General features: G+C 38.7%; 1 long non-coding RNA gene across 2 annotated transcripts in view; it reads left to right on the top strand.

The window, feature by feature from the left end:
- LOC107318434 overlaps positions 1 to 16,050 on the top strand; it is a 42,931-nt gene extending 26,881 nt beyond the window's left edge. Inside the window, exons 5-8 of one of the 2 annotated variants that reach the window (XR_004308410.1) lie at positions 376 to 543; positions 3,458 to 3,523; positions 7,478 to 7,577; positions 15,275 to 16,050. This is a non-coding gene — a long non-coding RNA (uncharacterized LOC107318434). Of the gene's footprint in view, positions 1 to 375; positions 544 to 3,457; positions 3,524 to 7,477; positions 7,578 to 10,885; positions 13,677 to 15,274 lie in introns of those variants that run through there. The other variant, XR_001557351.2, reaches the window with a different exon arrangement.
- The last annotated feature ends 340 nt before the right edge of the window (positions 16,051 to 16,390 follow it).

The following is a 16,390-nucleotide window of genomic DNA, read 5'->3' as shown; positions in this document are numbered from 1 at the left end:
AAAGAAAAATAAAGCAAACAAAGGAGTTGCTGACCTTTAAGCTCACGTTCAGGGTTCGTGATGGGGCCAGTGCTTCAGGGAGAACTCTCTCCCTTGCACTTAACTGGAGATAGCAGTGGGTGCAGGGGCAGCCAGCACCCCAACCCATCAGCTTACCCTTATGTGTTGTGTTTTATGCTGAGTGTCGTGTGCTTGGATAGCTCCATGAAAATATATGTATGCAGTGCTACGGTTATTATCTAGTGTTATATTTTCACCGGTGGTTATGAATATTGATACCCAAGGTAAGAATTAGAATATGCTAATATAGGTGTAAGAACAGATGCAAATATAATTTCACATCATTTGTGTTTGTTTTTTCCCTATTCCCCACAGAAAGAATGATCAAGGAGAAGGGTGTGGGAAGGGAACAGGCTTCAGAAGAAATTATTTCCTTCATTTATTTAGAAACCAAATGAAACTGGCTGTGGGATATTGGGCAAGAAACTGTTTTCTAGCACTTTCTCTAAACAAATGAACAAAATACTAATAAGCTTTCAAAAGGTAAGTGAGAACAAATTGTAACTATATTTTACTAAAAAAAAAAAAAAAAAAGAGGAGAAAAAAAAGAAAGAAATCCTTGACTTCCTCTTCTTTTAGGGGAGACCACACAAGAAATAAATATAAATAAGTATGTTAAATCCTAAGGTTGTCATGGCAAATTGATTCAAAGATTCCAAGACAACTGAGCTACTTTTCTATGCGCGTACTTTTAATTCAGCTTTTTCTTATGTCTGAGTTGAAATAATCTTAAAGTATTTTCTGTAGTTACAAAGCCTTCCATGCATCTTTTGATCAGTTCTCCACCTTTTGAGTTGTTGATCGCCTGTAAAACATCAGCTATAAATGAAAAAATAGAGCCCTTTCAATTTTGGACCGGGTCGGCAACGTTTAAAATGCAACATAAAGCTTTTGAGAATGGTACTTCTAAAAAAAGAAAGATAAATAAAAGAGTTTGGGGGAAAATAGAAGAGTGAAGAGTTTTTAATGTCGGACTGCAGGAAAGCTGAACATATTCAATTTAGGGAAAAGGAATGACAAAAAAACCAACAGGCTGCAAATCCATAAAGTGATTTCATGGGGAGGAGAGGGACTAATTGCTCTCATCAGTTTCCAGTGTTAAACAAAGGTGTTGTGGGGCTAGAAGAGAGAACACAAGATGGAATTCTGATGCTGTACCCTTCCCAAATGTCAGCTCTGAGCAAAGCATGTGGGGGGCTAAGCTTTATGGGAAGGAGCTGTGGAAATGACATGGTGAGGTTCTCCAAAACGGGGCAATACCAACAAGAGGCACTGGTGCTTCCTGCTGTCAGGCTGAATTTTTGGTTATTAAGAGCTTTGCTGCATATTTGCATCATGCACTAAATTATTTTCTGATAGTCTTGTATGGCTCAGGCCATTTAAAAAGCAAGTTTTGGTTGAAATAGCCCACTTTCAGTAATGACTGGGTAAAAAGTTAATGGAAAAAGAAACCATTTTTTAACAACAGTGTTATGTTAAAATGAGGTGGATGCATGCCTTCAAATTAATTCTTGATATACTTTCTGTTTAATTAAGAAAGACTCCCTCCCCCCCCCCAAAAAAAAAAAAAAAAAAAAAAAAAAAAAGGCAGTTCTTCAGGGAATAGCAAGAAGATAACTTTGCATGTTCTGAAAGTGCTTAGAAAGTTAGGAAGCAGGAATAAAGCAGAAAAAATAAATTCCCTCTTTCCCTCTTTCTCTTCTTTATCTTTCTCAATTTTTGGATCCCTCAAAGCTTCCAGGGCAACGCATTGACAGTAAACATGCTTTTCTTCGTTACCTCCAGTGCCTTAGTGGTAATCCGTGGCCCCCTGGGGATCTGCAAATCGTGGATTGAAAGCAGCTATCTAGCTAATAAAAGCTGCAGGATAACTCATTTAAAAGTTACGCTGCAGAAATTATGATTACTGGGTCTTGCAGAAATATACATATGAATTGTCTCTCGACTTCGATGGAGTCAATTAAAGCCACTTAATTAGTGCTGTTAGTAATCATCTTCTAAAATTACAGACTTTCGTTTCTGTTATGATTAGTCTATTTTAATATAATTTTTTAAATGACCCTGTGTAGGCAAATTTAGTTAAGCATTTTCTTTACTTTGCAGCTTGGTTATGCACAGAATTACCATTTTAAGCATTCAGCAGCTCTCTTATTACTTAGATTTCTTACAGCAACATCACTTCTTGTGCAAGTCTCAATTTTTCCATTTGCTTATGCTTCCTGCTTTTATCCCTTGTTGTCACTCACACTTAAACCTTTTGAACAGTGAGACGTGCATCCTCAGCTCCTTTTTTTTTTCTTTTTTTCTTATAAATTAATTAATCACGAAAGGCTAGAAGTCTTCCTCTATGGGGGGGCTGTCCTTGGATGTGCCAGATTAGACCCTAAGATGGCACTTAGAATGGTTTTATTCCAAAATCAGCCTTTCAAACAGATTTGGTGCAGGCATACCCGATAATCTGCTATTTAATATATATATGCAGGGAGGGGAAGTGTGGTGGAAGAAGCAGACCCTGTAAATCCCCTCTCCCATCTCTGTGCTGGAAATGGGCTCACTTTGCCAGGGGCAGCATGGGGGTATGTAGGAGGACACTCTCGCTATGCTGGGAAAGGGAACTGTAGTTATGATGCTTCTGGATATTGATTCCTCTCCTCTTTTATAGGCAGAGAGAATGTTTTCACACTTAGCAGGGATGCTGTTATTATACCCAATCTGAATGCTTATGTCTAATGTGTCACCTGTAGCATCCCCAAATGGGCAATTTTTCCCTGACTAGAAAATAGTTCTCCAGCACACAAAGTGCTCCTGTCAGACTTGGCTTGTGTTCAGCTTCTGGGGTTGATTTTGTGATGACAAATCCCTTTAATTTTGACTTGTTCTTATTTGTCAAACAAGTGGGAATCCAAAATATTGCAAGAATTATTTTCAAGCAAAGTGTTTGTTTTGACAGTATTAAAAAAAAAAGGAAAAAGAAAAAAGATATTATCCTGTGACAATATATCGTTTTGTGCCTGATAGGCACTGATTCACAGCAGAGGCATTTTCAGCTCTTCACATGCAATGTATGCCTCAAAGACTGTTCAGGAGAGCAACATGGTCACTGGGGTGGGTAGGGTTGGGCTTGGTGATCTTTGAGGTCTTTTCCAACTGGATTTATTTCTCCTTCACAAAGAAAACTGTGTGCAGTAATCATTGGAATAGTATGTATTTGTGTTAAATGCTATTTGGTAACAATATACTGATGGTTTTTATATAAATAAAATTCATAGAAATCTTAGTTATACTTGGGAAACTATTAAATCATTTTCAAAAAGAGATTTGTTATTCCCTGGGAACCTGCAGGTTGCTTTTTGGGGACCTTCAAAACCTACTGACAGTAAGTTTGTGTTCTTTATAGAGTTCTTCCACTGGAAGATATCTAAAGAGATGTCCAGAAGTAAAGGAGCATTGTGAAACCCCAAAGGTGAGGACTTTTGAAAATTCTACTTTTTAAGTAAAGATTTTGTAACTAAGATTGAGAAAAATAGCAGAGCTGCAAATATTTGATTGTCCGTTTCCAAAACATTTTGGAATATAATGTCCAGGTAGGAAGAAAATGGTGCACTGAGAGGAGAAGGACATGTGGCTTTTTAGTCTGATATATTCTATTAATAGACAACCTAAAGGAGGAATAGCCTGAGGGGAAGAGATGTTAGAAAAACAAACAACAACAAACAAGCAAGTAGAAAACTCAGGGACAGGCTACTAAATAATACTTTGCAACACCATTAAAATCCCTAAAAAGCCTTTTCTGAAATATTAGTATACACAGATACAGTATTTCATACCCTGTGCATATGCTGACTGCATCTCCCTGTAAATCTGTTATCTCTATTTACTAGTGCTCTCATTTTTTCCCCGTACTTATGACTGACAAGCAGAAGTAATATAATCTTGGAAGTTATAAAACATTACTCGATGGTTCAAGAAGTTGCTCCCAGTACATCCTGCAAGAGGCAGGAGAGCTAGGTTGCCAGCCTTTTACTCTCTTATCTTCCTTGCCTTCAACTGATGTGAAATCATTTTAATAAAGACCATTGATTGGCTTTCGGCAAACGTGCATTGCAGCCGAAGATATCAGTGGAGAAAGTTTTTTGATGCTAACATCAAAGGATATTCATTCTTCTATGAGTTGATATTGAAATGAAAACTTATGCTTTGTTTTTACAAATTAACTGAAGACATTTAGTCCTTTCCCCCACTGCCAGCTCTTTATGGACACAGGATGTTAATTTGTTGGTAGTTAACGATGTAACTGTAGCTGACCTTATCTGCCTTTCCCAGTAAATTGAATTTAACATAACAGCACATAACAGTAGTGTCATTTATGCAAAGGACTGAGGAGCATGAGCTGGAACAAAGCGAATGAAAGTGCTGCCAACCTCCTTCAGGATGAGTGCTCCACGGTGAGGGAGAATTTCCCAGGTCATTTAATGCAGCCATTGCCATGCAGAACACTTACCTCTGACCTTCTCTTTCTTTTGTGAATTTGGCTCTGGAGTGCAATGCAATCCAGAGGCCCAATGAGTGTGCTTGCTCCCTCATTAGCAGTAATGAGGAGGCTGTCTGCAGCCTTTCTCTGTGCTCCCCCCTCAAATTAAAATAACACCCTGCCCCCCCAGGCAGGAGCCATAATCTTTTGCCTGAATATATCCATAGTGTTGATTCTGTACCATGGGGACAGATCACAGATTAATGTCAGTTGCTTACAAGATGATGGGACACTATTGAGCATGTGTCATAGCAGGTCCTCTGACTGAGTTCCAAAATTGTCCAAGCTTTCTCGTCCCTCTCGTATATTGCTCCCAAGCTACCAAAAACTGGGGTTGCAGTTTGAGGCCAGTGCAAATGCTTATCTTTGGTAAGTGAAGGAGCACTACATGTACAGGCAGCATGACATCAAGGTCTCTTGCTTAGTTCTGGCCTTTCATAGCAGTAGGGAGAGGGAAAGAATTTTGTCACTAAATATGTTATTATTATGCTTTTCCTCAGGTTGCATTTCATGTCTGTAGGGCTCATTTACTCCACTGCAATTTTACAGAATCAAAGCATTGTTAAGGTTGGAAAAGAGTTCTAGGATCATCTTGTCCAACTGTCAGCCTATCATCACCATGTCCACTGAGACATGGACCTAAGTGCCATATCTACTCTTTTCTTGGAAACCTCCAGGGTTGGTGACTCCACCTCTTCCACAGGCAGCCCTTTCCACTGCATTATTAATTTATTGCTCTGGCACCAAATGACCCAAAGTAATACTTCCCCCAGATTGTTTTATGTGATGCTTTCCATTAACCCAAAGAAAAAAGAAGAGTTTCTGAGGTACAAACCTATCAAATGCAACAGCTGCATAGTCCAGTTAGAAATAGTATTAATATAAAGCACAGTGGTAATAAATAAGAAAAAAAAAGGTGTATTAATAATAATTTATCTTTGGTATTTTCCAGTTGCCTGATAACTGCAGATAGGGAGGCTTTCAGTGTGGTGATTCCCAAATGTTACCGTGTGAAGCCACTGAAAGTAAAACCTGCATATGTTTGAAGTCCAAAGAAGCTGAATAACTAGAAGTGAGATTTCTCTCTTGTGTTGGAGTACAGTTCTCAAGCTTGAATTTTTAAGAAACTCTTTTGATCAGATACCATTAAGGGCAAGGTGATGCTGAGCTTTGTCCTTATAATCTGGTATTTTAATGACAGTACTTCAGAGCCTTGCAAGCTTTCCGTTGTCACCAAGTCAAAGATATGAAAGAGTAGGAACAGCAGGGAGATTAGTGGGGCTGGAAACCCATGGGAAATCTGTGGCTCTTTTGCTTGAAGGGCTTAACACTCATTTTGTATCTGGCCTCATGGAAAGAGCTGATGTTGTTTGCCTCAGATGATGACGTTTACTTTGCAATAATATACTAATAGGAAGAAAAGAAACTGCATGGGTTTGTTAATTTTAATAACTCACATGTAAAACAAAGCACTTGGTATTATTTTTCTTGTCTGTAAGTTTTATTTACGATACTATTCCTTCTTCCCTTGCAATGTCTATCATCTCCTGTGAAGTTCAGTGCCAAAAAGAGAAAAAATCCGTAGCTCTTCCTAGGAAATTCTCTTTCAAGTTTAAGCATTCTTCATCAGACTGTGTCTGTTACTCCAACAATGTAAATACTCCACTTTGCCTTTGTTCACCTTGGATATTTAAGTCACAGCTTTCATATGTACGCAAACAGTGGCTTTGTTGGAAAGCAACAAGATGAGAGTGCAATACGTGCATTATGAATCAAAATCAGCATGCTTTTTTTTAATTATTTTTTTTACATTCAAGCTCAATGTTGTATTCTTAAGGAAGAGCTTCTTCACATTGTCAGGGCTTTGCAGAGGCTACCAGAGCCAGAACTGCTCTCTAAGTTTGCAGTAGTAACTTCAGTGGCATCCCTTCCTTGTATTCTGTCAACTGCCCCACACAGTCTTGGGTAAATATTTAAGTGCTTATATTGATCAGAATAAATTTTACATAACCATTTGCTTTTTGTGCTCTGCTCCTTATTTGTGACCTGCCAGCTGAGTCACCTTGCGCTGCCTGACTGTACAAGCTGTAAAGCTTGTCCCTTGAAAATACTTGATGCACGAGTATGAATAATATGCATTCTTGGTTCTGGTTGTAGGAGAAAAGTAAAGTCTTAAATCTTCTGCTAACTCGAATAAAAAAGTTCAAGATCTTGTAAAGTCAAATTTGTTGCCATTGAGAAACATCTGTATTAGGGCAGCCATTAACATGGTCCAAACTGTATTCCCTTAAGCCTGCCTGTGTCATTCAGCCTCAATTAGACGGGTGTGAGTGAGGAACAGGGCAACCTCTGCACTGGTTTTAAGTTGCCTTTTCCTTTTTACTAGCTATAAATCCAGAGCATGCACTTCAGCAGGAGGTCTGGCTGTCTGGGGGCAATCTTCATGATTAGAGGTAGAATTGCACCTGGAAAGTCAGAGATGTGTTGTTTTGTATCTATTGAGGTATTTGCATTTCCCAATTTTGAGGCTTTCTGACCTTGCTGTGGGCAGATTTGTGGCATCTGCTTTACACAGACAAATGAACAAAAGCATTGTTGTTGTGCTGTGAAAAGGCATGCCTGGATGGAAAGCTGGCATAAATTGTAATCAGAATGTAGAGTTGTGTCCATGCATTAAAGCTGCTCGTGATGTACTGCCACTGCAAACAGGAGTTTCCCAAGGTGGCAATGTTTTCTGCACAAAACAGAAAAATACAGACTCATTTTGAATTACGCTGGTTAAAAATGGCAAAAGCACGTGAGCTTTCAGACAGAACTTGAGGGCGGATCTGAAAAACTATAGCATGACTTTCTTCCTTCCTTTTTTTCTTTCTTTCTAATATCTAGCTCTGGTTTTCCTGTGAAGGAACCACTTTGGGCTGTGTCCCACCTCAACTGCATGGGCAAATGCATTGAGGGGACCCACTTGAAAGATACATGCTTCCAGGTAAGGCAATCTAGGACTGTTTAATTGAGATGGGTACTGAACAGGGACTGAAATGGGCTGTACAGGGAGCTGGTGGAGTCACTGTCACAGGTGTTCAAAAAGCATTTAGATGTTGTGCTAAGGTGTATGGTTTAGTGGGGAAATATTGATGGTGGGTGGGTGAAGAATAAATCCATCCATCCTTTCACAAATCCCCACCTGAAGGCAGGGCTGCAGTCAGTTCACTCTGCTTCCAGTGCCAGACACTGGATGGATGAGGGAACTGCAATTTGTCTACCAAATGCAAATGCTTAATAGTATTTGAGGATGAAAACCTCTAATCAAAGTGCTAATAATGGTGAGGTCTCTTTGAGAAGAACCAGTGGAAAAACATGAAGAGACACAAAATTGTTGTCACACATCAGAAAGAGTAATTGAATTTTTATCACTTCTGACCCTCTGTAACCAGAATAAATATAGTGAAATTGCATGAGTGCAATTAAGATTTTTACTTGGGGCTAAAAATTAGCATCAGTAACGTAAAACTAATGCTTACAGTCATTTGACTGAGATGGGATATTTCAGAATGTACACTGGAGCATGAATATTTATTGAAGGCATTTATCCCTTGAATAAAACATCTGAGCATTGAGCACATGTAGATTTACGCTTCCACATTTTAAAAAATCTGGGCCAAGCACAAACAGTTAAATGTTTGGTTTAAACTCAGGGCTGTAATGAATAGCAGTTAGGGTTTACCTTTACCTTGGGAGGCAAGGCTTTGACTGCAGATCAGGCTCTTGAGCTTCTGTGTGTGGATGCTGAGGGTATGTGAAGGCAGTATTTAAATAATGCAGAAAAGACCAGTTTCTTTAGCTGGCTCTTGTGTTGTCATCAGCTAAGAAGCGAAATGCAGCAGAAAGGAATGATGTCCTCCTGATGTGTGCACCTGGTTGCCTGTAGGCTTCATTTTGCCTGAATGCTGCTCATCAGCTCCCTTGTTTGGACCACATATGATCACACGTGTGGTACAAAGCTCTCCATATATATTCACTTTCTTGAAAAGACTCACTGTGGAAACAACAGTTACAAATACATTAATCTTAAAGCAATTTCTTTCTAACTGTTCATTCTGGAGTATGTAATGAATTTATCTACCAGTCTCATGGGTCTGATCTGAAGACTATTGAAATCAGTGGACCAATTCACTGTGCTTTCAGGGAATGTTGGAAATGCATTAAAACGATAGTGGGGCATGTTCAAGTTGAAGATGTTTCCTGTAAGGATAGTTGAGCAAAATGTCTGTGAATGACAAAATCCACTGTCAAGAAATTTTAGGTTAGAAGTTAACATTAAGGATGAAAACAGTATAAAAAGAGAAAAAGAATAAATCAAAAGCTATTTCATATTCAGGCTTCAATTACATAGTGGAATTACATAGGAACTTTGCTCGCAAGACACCTAATTTTTCACGTCTGTAGTCCATGAACAGAGCTTGTGGCACTGTATTTAAACAGATTATAGGCAATCTGTCATATCTCCTTATATAATGTATTCTAATATACTTAAAGTGGGGGAGCATTCTGTAAGTTATAGATAGGAGCCTCATCATCAAATTCTATTTGATTTTTGGATTTCTGTTCTAATTCCTATGAATCCCTTTGTAAATGTCCTTTTCTTCACTGAATAATGTCAAACAAATTTTCTGATTGCTGGGTATTGTTTCTCCTGGAACACAATGGATTTCTCTGAGGTAGGATTTGTCAACGTCTTTACATCTGCTTCTCTAATTGTGACTGACAGTAACAGAAATATATGGAGTTTTGCATACTTTCTTTGTCCTTAGTTTCCTAAAATATTTCCTCATGTTAAACTCCTGAGGTTTTGTTAGTAAATTGTGAAGTAAGATATCTGATATCTTTATTTTCAGTCTACAGTATGGAGACTGCCTAGACAGCGGGGCTGTAGCTATTGACAGTTTCCTTTCTTTATAATTGGGTGATGCAGTAAGAATTGCCATAAAATACCAATCACAGAACAGATGCTGAAGAGTAGACATACTGTACCAATCCATCTCTGAAAATCATCCCCACTAACCTGGTCAGCACTTATATGGTGGAAACTTGTGGACTCATTGTCCCTGGAGGTGTTCAGGAACTGTGGGCATGTGGCACTGAGAGACACAGTCATTGGGCATGATGGGATGGGTTGGGGTTGCACTTGATTGTTTCAGAGGTTGATGGTTTGTTGCCAACCTAATGATTCTATGATTCTAAAGCAGTATGAAATGCTACTATGCAATGATAGTCCAGATGTCCTGTGGTAGAAAGCATTCCCGCTGCACTGTTATTTAGATCAGACTGTTCTCTTACATGGTTGCAAAGCCTCTATAACCAATAAAGTTCCATATTGCTATGATCTGTGCCACATGGGGCACATTGCAGAGCAATACTGGTATCGTGGTGGATGAACCATCTCATTGGATGGCCAAGATTGTTTTGAATTCAAACAAATAAATGCTCTTTTAATAAATAGTTTATTACTATTACTGTGTACTATAATTTTCTTTCTACCTAATCTGAGCTTGCTGACTCAGGTCTCTGCTACTGCAGACGTTACCCAGTGGGGACATGGACTATGACAGTGGGACTCATCTAAAAGATTATATCTTCCTTTATTCTCTGGAGTATACTGTGCCATAAGCCATCACTTTATCCTGGCATTTTGTAATACCTTTAGGTATTTTTAATGTTTCCTTTAAACGCCCCAGTATTTGTCAGACCGTCTTACTTTGCAATTGTGATGACAATTCACAGAACAGAAGTCACAACCTACATTTTAGAGTTTATGCCTTTTCTCTTAGAAAACATGATTAAAACTATGTTCTCACTGTTCTGAAGCCTTGATTTATTTGTCTTTCACAGACAGATTATTCAAAGTCCCTAATATTCAAATGTAAATATTCAAATATAAGTCCTATTTGCTGTAGATCTTAAAATGAAATCTTTGTTTCTTAAATCTTTGTTTACAATAGTGGAAAGTATCTTATGCTGAAAAAAAAGAAAAATAGCTTTTGGATTTCATCATTTGGATAAGACTATTACAAAGATATTTGAGGCAAAAATCCAACATAGAAAAATGCATATTTTATTGCCTTAGGTATATAAGGATGAATTACAGGATTTGAGTCTTAGTTATTTTCTGTAAGAGCTTAAGAATGTTAAAGAACAAGTTAAGAAGTAGTCACTTGTTTCTTTGTTGTTGAGGGGTTTGGGGGGTTTTGTCTGCTTAATTTTTTTCTTCTTTTTTTTTCAACTTTCTCTAACCAGAGCATAAAAGTAGGTCACTGCAGCACAGGAAGGGCCTTGCACAGCAGAAAACAACCACACAGCCACTGGGGATGGAGCTGCATGAGGAATGCAGAGTCACGCTGTGGTTTCGAAGCTGCTTCTGCATGAGCAACACGGTTCAGCAGATCCCAGCTCTAGAGGTTGTAATGTTACTCATGAAGATGCTGTGTAGGCATTTCTGCAGCAAGGCTCCTTGCCTGTTTCATGCAGGGCTGAGGAAGGCATTCTCATAAGCTGGCATCACCCCTTGGTCTGCTCTGCTGAGCCAGGGTGCCAGGAAGGAGCAAGTGAGCTGCGCTTGGGCAGGAGCAGGTAGTTAGTATCACTTTGTATCTGCTGTTTGTCAAATCCTGATCCTACTAAGATCCAAGATTTCTCTTCATTTTTAGATGCCTGATAAAGTGGATGAAAGCTCTCTGAGATTATTAGCATGAGGGAGAACTGGTTATCTCCATTTAACCTATTCAAACAATTGCTTCAAATCGGAGGGGTTCAGCTACAGCCCATCCATAGACTGAGCAACAAGATGTTGGTGACATATAAGTAAATGCATGTAACTCTTCAGATTTGCTCAGTGTCTGTATACAGGGTCTGTGCCCTTCTTGCTGGACTGGAAGGCTCACATAATTCTGTGTGGACCACATGATAAATTTTATTTGAAATCTTAATTTAACCTAGAAGTTTTAACAGTAATGCTAATGGTAAATATTAAATCAAATGGTTTACACCGAGGGCAGAAATTGCGGCAGCTCTATGAATTTTCTTTTCATCTAATGGAAAGACTTTTTTGGAAATATTCCTAGAAATTCCCTGTCCTGAAGTAGTTCCTGGTAGAGATAAATTAAAGGTCCAGTTCTGTTACATTTAACAAGCAGAGAAATATTTTATGAGTCTGAATAAATTATCAGTAAATGTTCTATATTTTGTTTTAAAAGTGTGTAAGAGTGAGGAGAAATGAAAGAGCAGAATGACAGCTTTCTTATATTACATTTTAAAAATTCATTTTTGGAAGCAATCAGTTTACAAATTATATTTTCAGTTCCCAAAGTAAGACTGTTACTTTATGACCATTTGAATTTCATCATAATGAATGAATTATTGGTAAACTCTACCCCAGTTTTACTGTTTTGGTTATGCCTCAAACTTCCCTTCAAATATTTGCGTACTTTCAAATTAATTATTTCAGTCCATCCTCTGCCTTGTTTTCCTTGCTGATGTTGTCTGTGTGTGTGGACGCTTGTCCACCAGCCGCTGTACTGACAGCCCCAATTAATCTCATTTCTGCTGCTACCAGCCGCCAGCCTTGCAGACCCAGCAGCCACAACTAGAGAAGGAATGATGGTTTCTTGCAAAGGGCTGCTGAAAGCACCAGGGTCCAGCACAGCAGTGAGATAGCAGAGTTGACCCCAAAAAAGGAAGATAGCACAAAATGTTCATCTGTACATGTTAAAAATCCTTTTTTTGTGTTTTCGGATATCATTAGAAATATTCAAAACTTTCATCTGAAAAGAGGGGTATTACTGTAAACTGTTCAAAAATATATTTTAAAACCCTGTAATATACTTTCAAAATATAGAATGAATTATACTTCCTATCATGGGCCACTGACTAACACACAAGTGAAAGACAAGCATTAATATTTAAATAAAATTAAATGGCAGGCAATGACTTCTGCCATCCATGGAAGTACTTCATGCATTAACAGCATGAGTGTTTGCCTTGGAAGTATACAAAAATCCCCTTTGGGATCGTGTGGTGTGGAAACTGCAGGTTCAAAGGTGAGATGATTCCTCCTTGTAAAGACTTAGCACAGGGGGCATTGCTTTGTCCCTGAGTCTGCTGGTTATCTTTCTGACAAAGTCTCGCCCGTAATCTCTCAGCAGACTGTTGCAGCTAATCTCTCTATTGATTTTTGCTTAGAAACACCTGGAGCTATTCAATCACTAATAAAATCTGAAGAGTTCAGACTTTAACTTGTTTGGAGGCACGGCTTATTTATCGTCTGGTGGGCAATCGAAAAGCTCTGCTCGTTTCTAAGTAAGGGGATCATACAGACGACTGACAGCTGAATCAAAATCCACCCTACTACTCTGAGCTCCAGCTCAGCAACTCGACTCATCTTGGCTCTTTAGTCTTCATGCATCTTTATTTTTCTTTCCTTGCTTTTCCATATCTTTTGGTTTATTTTACCAGTTTAATTACAAAAAACACTGGTTTCCTTACCAGTGATCATTGCCATCGTCAAAACTGAATGGAGAATCTGCGTGGACCTGGTTTGGAAGTCTTAATTTTCTGGTTGCTTTTTCATTTGCTGTAATAGAATGATAGTATGAAAGGGACTTTTAAGGGCTGTCTGGTCCAACACCTTGCAATGAACAGGGACACTCACAGCTCAATTAGATGCTCAGAGCCACATCGAGACCCTTTGGTGTCTCCAAAAATGAGCACCCACAAGCTCCCTGGGCAGCCTGTTCCAGTGCTTCATTACTCTTACTGACAAAAACTTTTTCTTCATATCCAATCTTTTAGTTTGAAACTATTTCCTTGCTTTCCCTTCTGTCATTTCCTCCTTCTGCCTTCAGTCTGCTGTGTCCCTCTGCCTTTCTCAACCCCCCAGACTTCTTCTCATGTCCTTCAGCAATCACCAAACACTGAAGGCAGAATCAGCAAGGAAACAAGCCCAAGGCACTTTGTCTGGAAGAAATGAAATCATTTCTGGCATAGTCAGCAGCTTTGATATGTAAACAGAAAGTATATGGGGAGACTTACTGCCTTCAGATATTTTTTCACCTTTAATTAAAGCCCCTCCCCACCCTCCCCCCCCTTTTTTTTTAGTGAAAAATAATGTTTTATTCAACTGGAAGTCCTCTGGGACACTGTAAGAAGTAGTAATATTTCATTGTGTAAATGATACCTAAATCTATATTGGATAATGTGATGAAATGTACTAAATGATGAAAGATGGTTTATTATTCTGAAGGTAATTTTCTGATTTTTTTTTCCTTTAAGGTTTCTTAACAGTGTTAACATTTAGACTAGGAATAAAATAAGACCAGCCAGCAATAAAAGATTTTATTGGTTAAATTTTAATGTTATTTTTAAGCAAATAATGAATTAACTTGGCTAATAACTGTACAGCTAGACATGATTTATTCGCATAATTAGGTTGACATTCAACATCAAATCCTGTCATTTCAGTTCACGTGGCTATTAAATCTTCTCCAGTTCAGCCTCATGCTCAACTGTGTCCGTGAAGTGTGACTCACTTGTTGGGGCTTTGCCTCACTGTTCTGCTCTGCTGGTAGCATCCTCAGAACAACTTCTGAATTGCCAAGCTGTAGCCATGGTGGGTCAGCACCCAGCCCCGTATCCTGCTGGAACCAAAGCTCAGGAACACTGACAAGCTGAAAAAGCTTTCAGCCCTTGCAGATCATGGCTATTTTTGGAGAAGTGGCTCAAGCTGTCCAGACTTAGCTCAGAATCAATGGCTCTCAGAGGAACTCAGCACAGCCAAAGCACTTGCACTTGTTGAGTGCCTGCCAGCAACCCTCATGGGGTTAAGGCGATGTTATGTGCCTTTTAATTACAGCACGTATGGCTGGAGGAAAGAAATCCATTATATTAAAGGTGGGACAGGTGGGTAATTTCTCAAGTGTTGGCCCTTATGACATTGAAACAAAGGATACATTGCAAAGCTTTGTTGTTTCCTCTATTTCTCAAAAGCTCTCCACCCAGCAATAATTTTCAATGTTTGAGGTAGACACAAGCCTTAGATTATTAGGAAATTGATTTCATTTCAGTAACTTCCTTTATTAACTTGTATTTTAGAAAAATAAATCATGTATAGCAAGATGCTGTTTATTCTGTAGCTAAAAATCTATTAAGTGCCTTTGATCATGCTCACAGCAGCACTATGTTACTTGAGCCTTCTTGGGTGTTCCCATGTCAGCCTGCAAACTGTTTGTCATATCGATGTGTAGAAATAAGTACTCATTTACTATCAAACTGCATAGTTTGTATAGCTTTCTTTTTTTTTTTTTAAGAGTACAAGCTTGTTGGTGAGTGCTCACAGTATGTAAGTGTGTCACTTAATCACACACTGGTGCTGTGAGCCAACATTCATTGCTCCCACGGCAAGCAGCAGTGCTCCTCTTGCAACAACTGGGTCACCTTCTCAACTCAGTTATTATACTGTAGTTCACACTTTTGCCTGTTGACAGATTTAGAGCACTTTGTGAAAGCAATAATTGGCCTGGGAATATAGCTGGCATGCTTCCCCAGAAAAGAGCTTGAATTAGATTGCCTTAGGTCTTTCATTAACTGGTAAAACTAACGCAATGTGCTATTGCAATCGCCGTGCCGTTTCAGGAACGTGCCGAAGTCCTGCTGCAGGAGGATGGTGTGTACCATTCCACCAGGGGAAGGTGACTGGAATTCCTGATCACTCGGAGCCTGTGGTACATGCAAATGGTGGCAAGGTGGGGAATGTGCCACTGCCTTTCAGTGGATGTTGTAGTGCTGAATGGATGCTGATGGTAGGCAAGGAGGTCTCCTCCTGTGTAATGCTCCCATTTCCTCATCAGGAAGGAAGGCAAAGAGACTTTTCCAGTGGTGAAGATGTTCAACTGGGTTTGGGGCTTTTTGTTTTGTTTAGTATGAGACTGGCTTCCTTTTTTTTTTTTTTTTTCTTTATCTCCAAAGGAGTAAAATTGCTTTTCCTGACTGTAGAAAGATGCTTCAGGAATTTAATGCAATAGGGTCATATTCTGGCTATCAATATTAATGCTTTAATCCTGGATTTGGAAGTGCCTTCTAGAAAGAAACCAGAAAATTCTGCATTTATGAAGAGTTATTAGTAATACAGGAGGAGCAGAATGTATCACATTTGAGCTCTATATGTGAAAACTCCTACTGAAACAAGCATGTCTGAGATTATTTAAAGCTCCTGAAAGAAATCCTGTATAGGTAATCCGTAGATTTATTGTTAATTGTTACCAAATAGGTACCTAAGGAGCTAAAGATTTTTATTTGTGCAATTGCTTTATCTCTTCAAAATGATGATGTATTGAAAGCAGTGAAAGATTAAAAATAGAAGTATTATGTAAAATTGTTTTGGAAAGAAAATAAAGTGTTTTTCCATCTCAGCATCCCACTTTGTTCCGTTCACTGTGATTCTCTTTCCTCTGGAAAAAAAAAAATCCCACTGATTATACACCTTATGCCTAGTTTCCTTCACGGAAGGTAATTTTAGGAAATTAATTTCCCTCATTAAGTTGTATAACTCAATATTAATTTACTGAAATGATCAAGGGAAGGGGAGGTAGAATCATCTTTAAAAATTAACATACATCAGTTAGAAACTTGGGATGTTTATTGTTTCTGTCAGTTGGGAGAATTTTGTTAAGTCGTCTTGTTTGAAGGATGGTCTATAAAGTCCCTAATAAATATCTTTATATTGGAACACCTAAATATGTTAAGGCTGCT

Source organism: Coturnix japonica, chromosome 9 (genome assembly GCF_001577835.2).
Source record: "Coturnix japonica isolate 7356 chromosome 9, Coturnix japonica 2.1, whole genome shotgun sequence".
Taxonomy (NCBI): Eukaryota; Metazoa; Chordata; class Aves; order Galliformes; family Phasianidae; genus Coturnix; species Coturnix japonica.
Note: the sequence above shows the minus strand (reverse complement) of the source record. Positions and strands in the feature narration are given on the sequence as shown.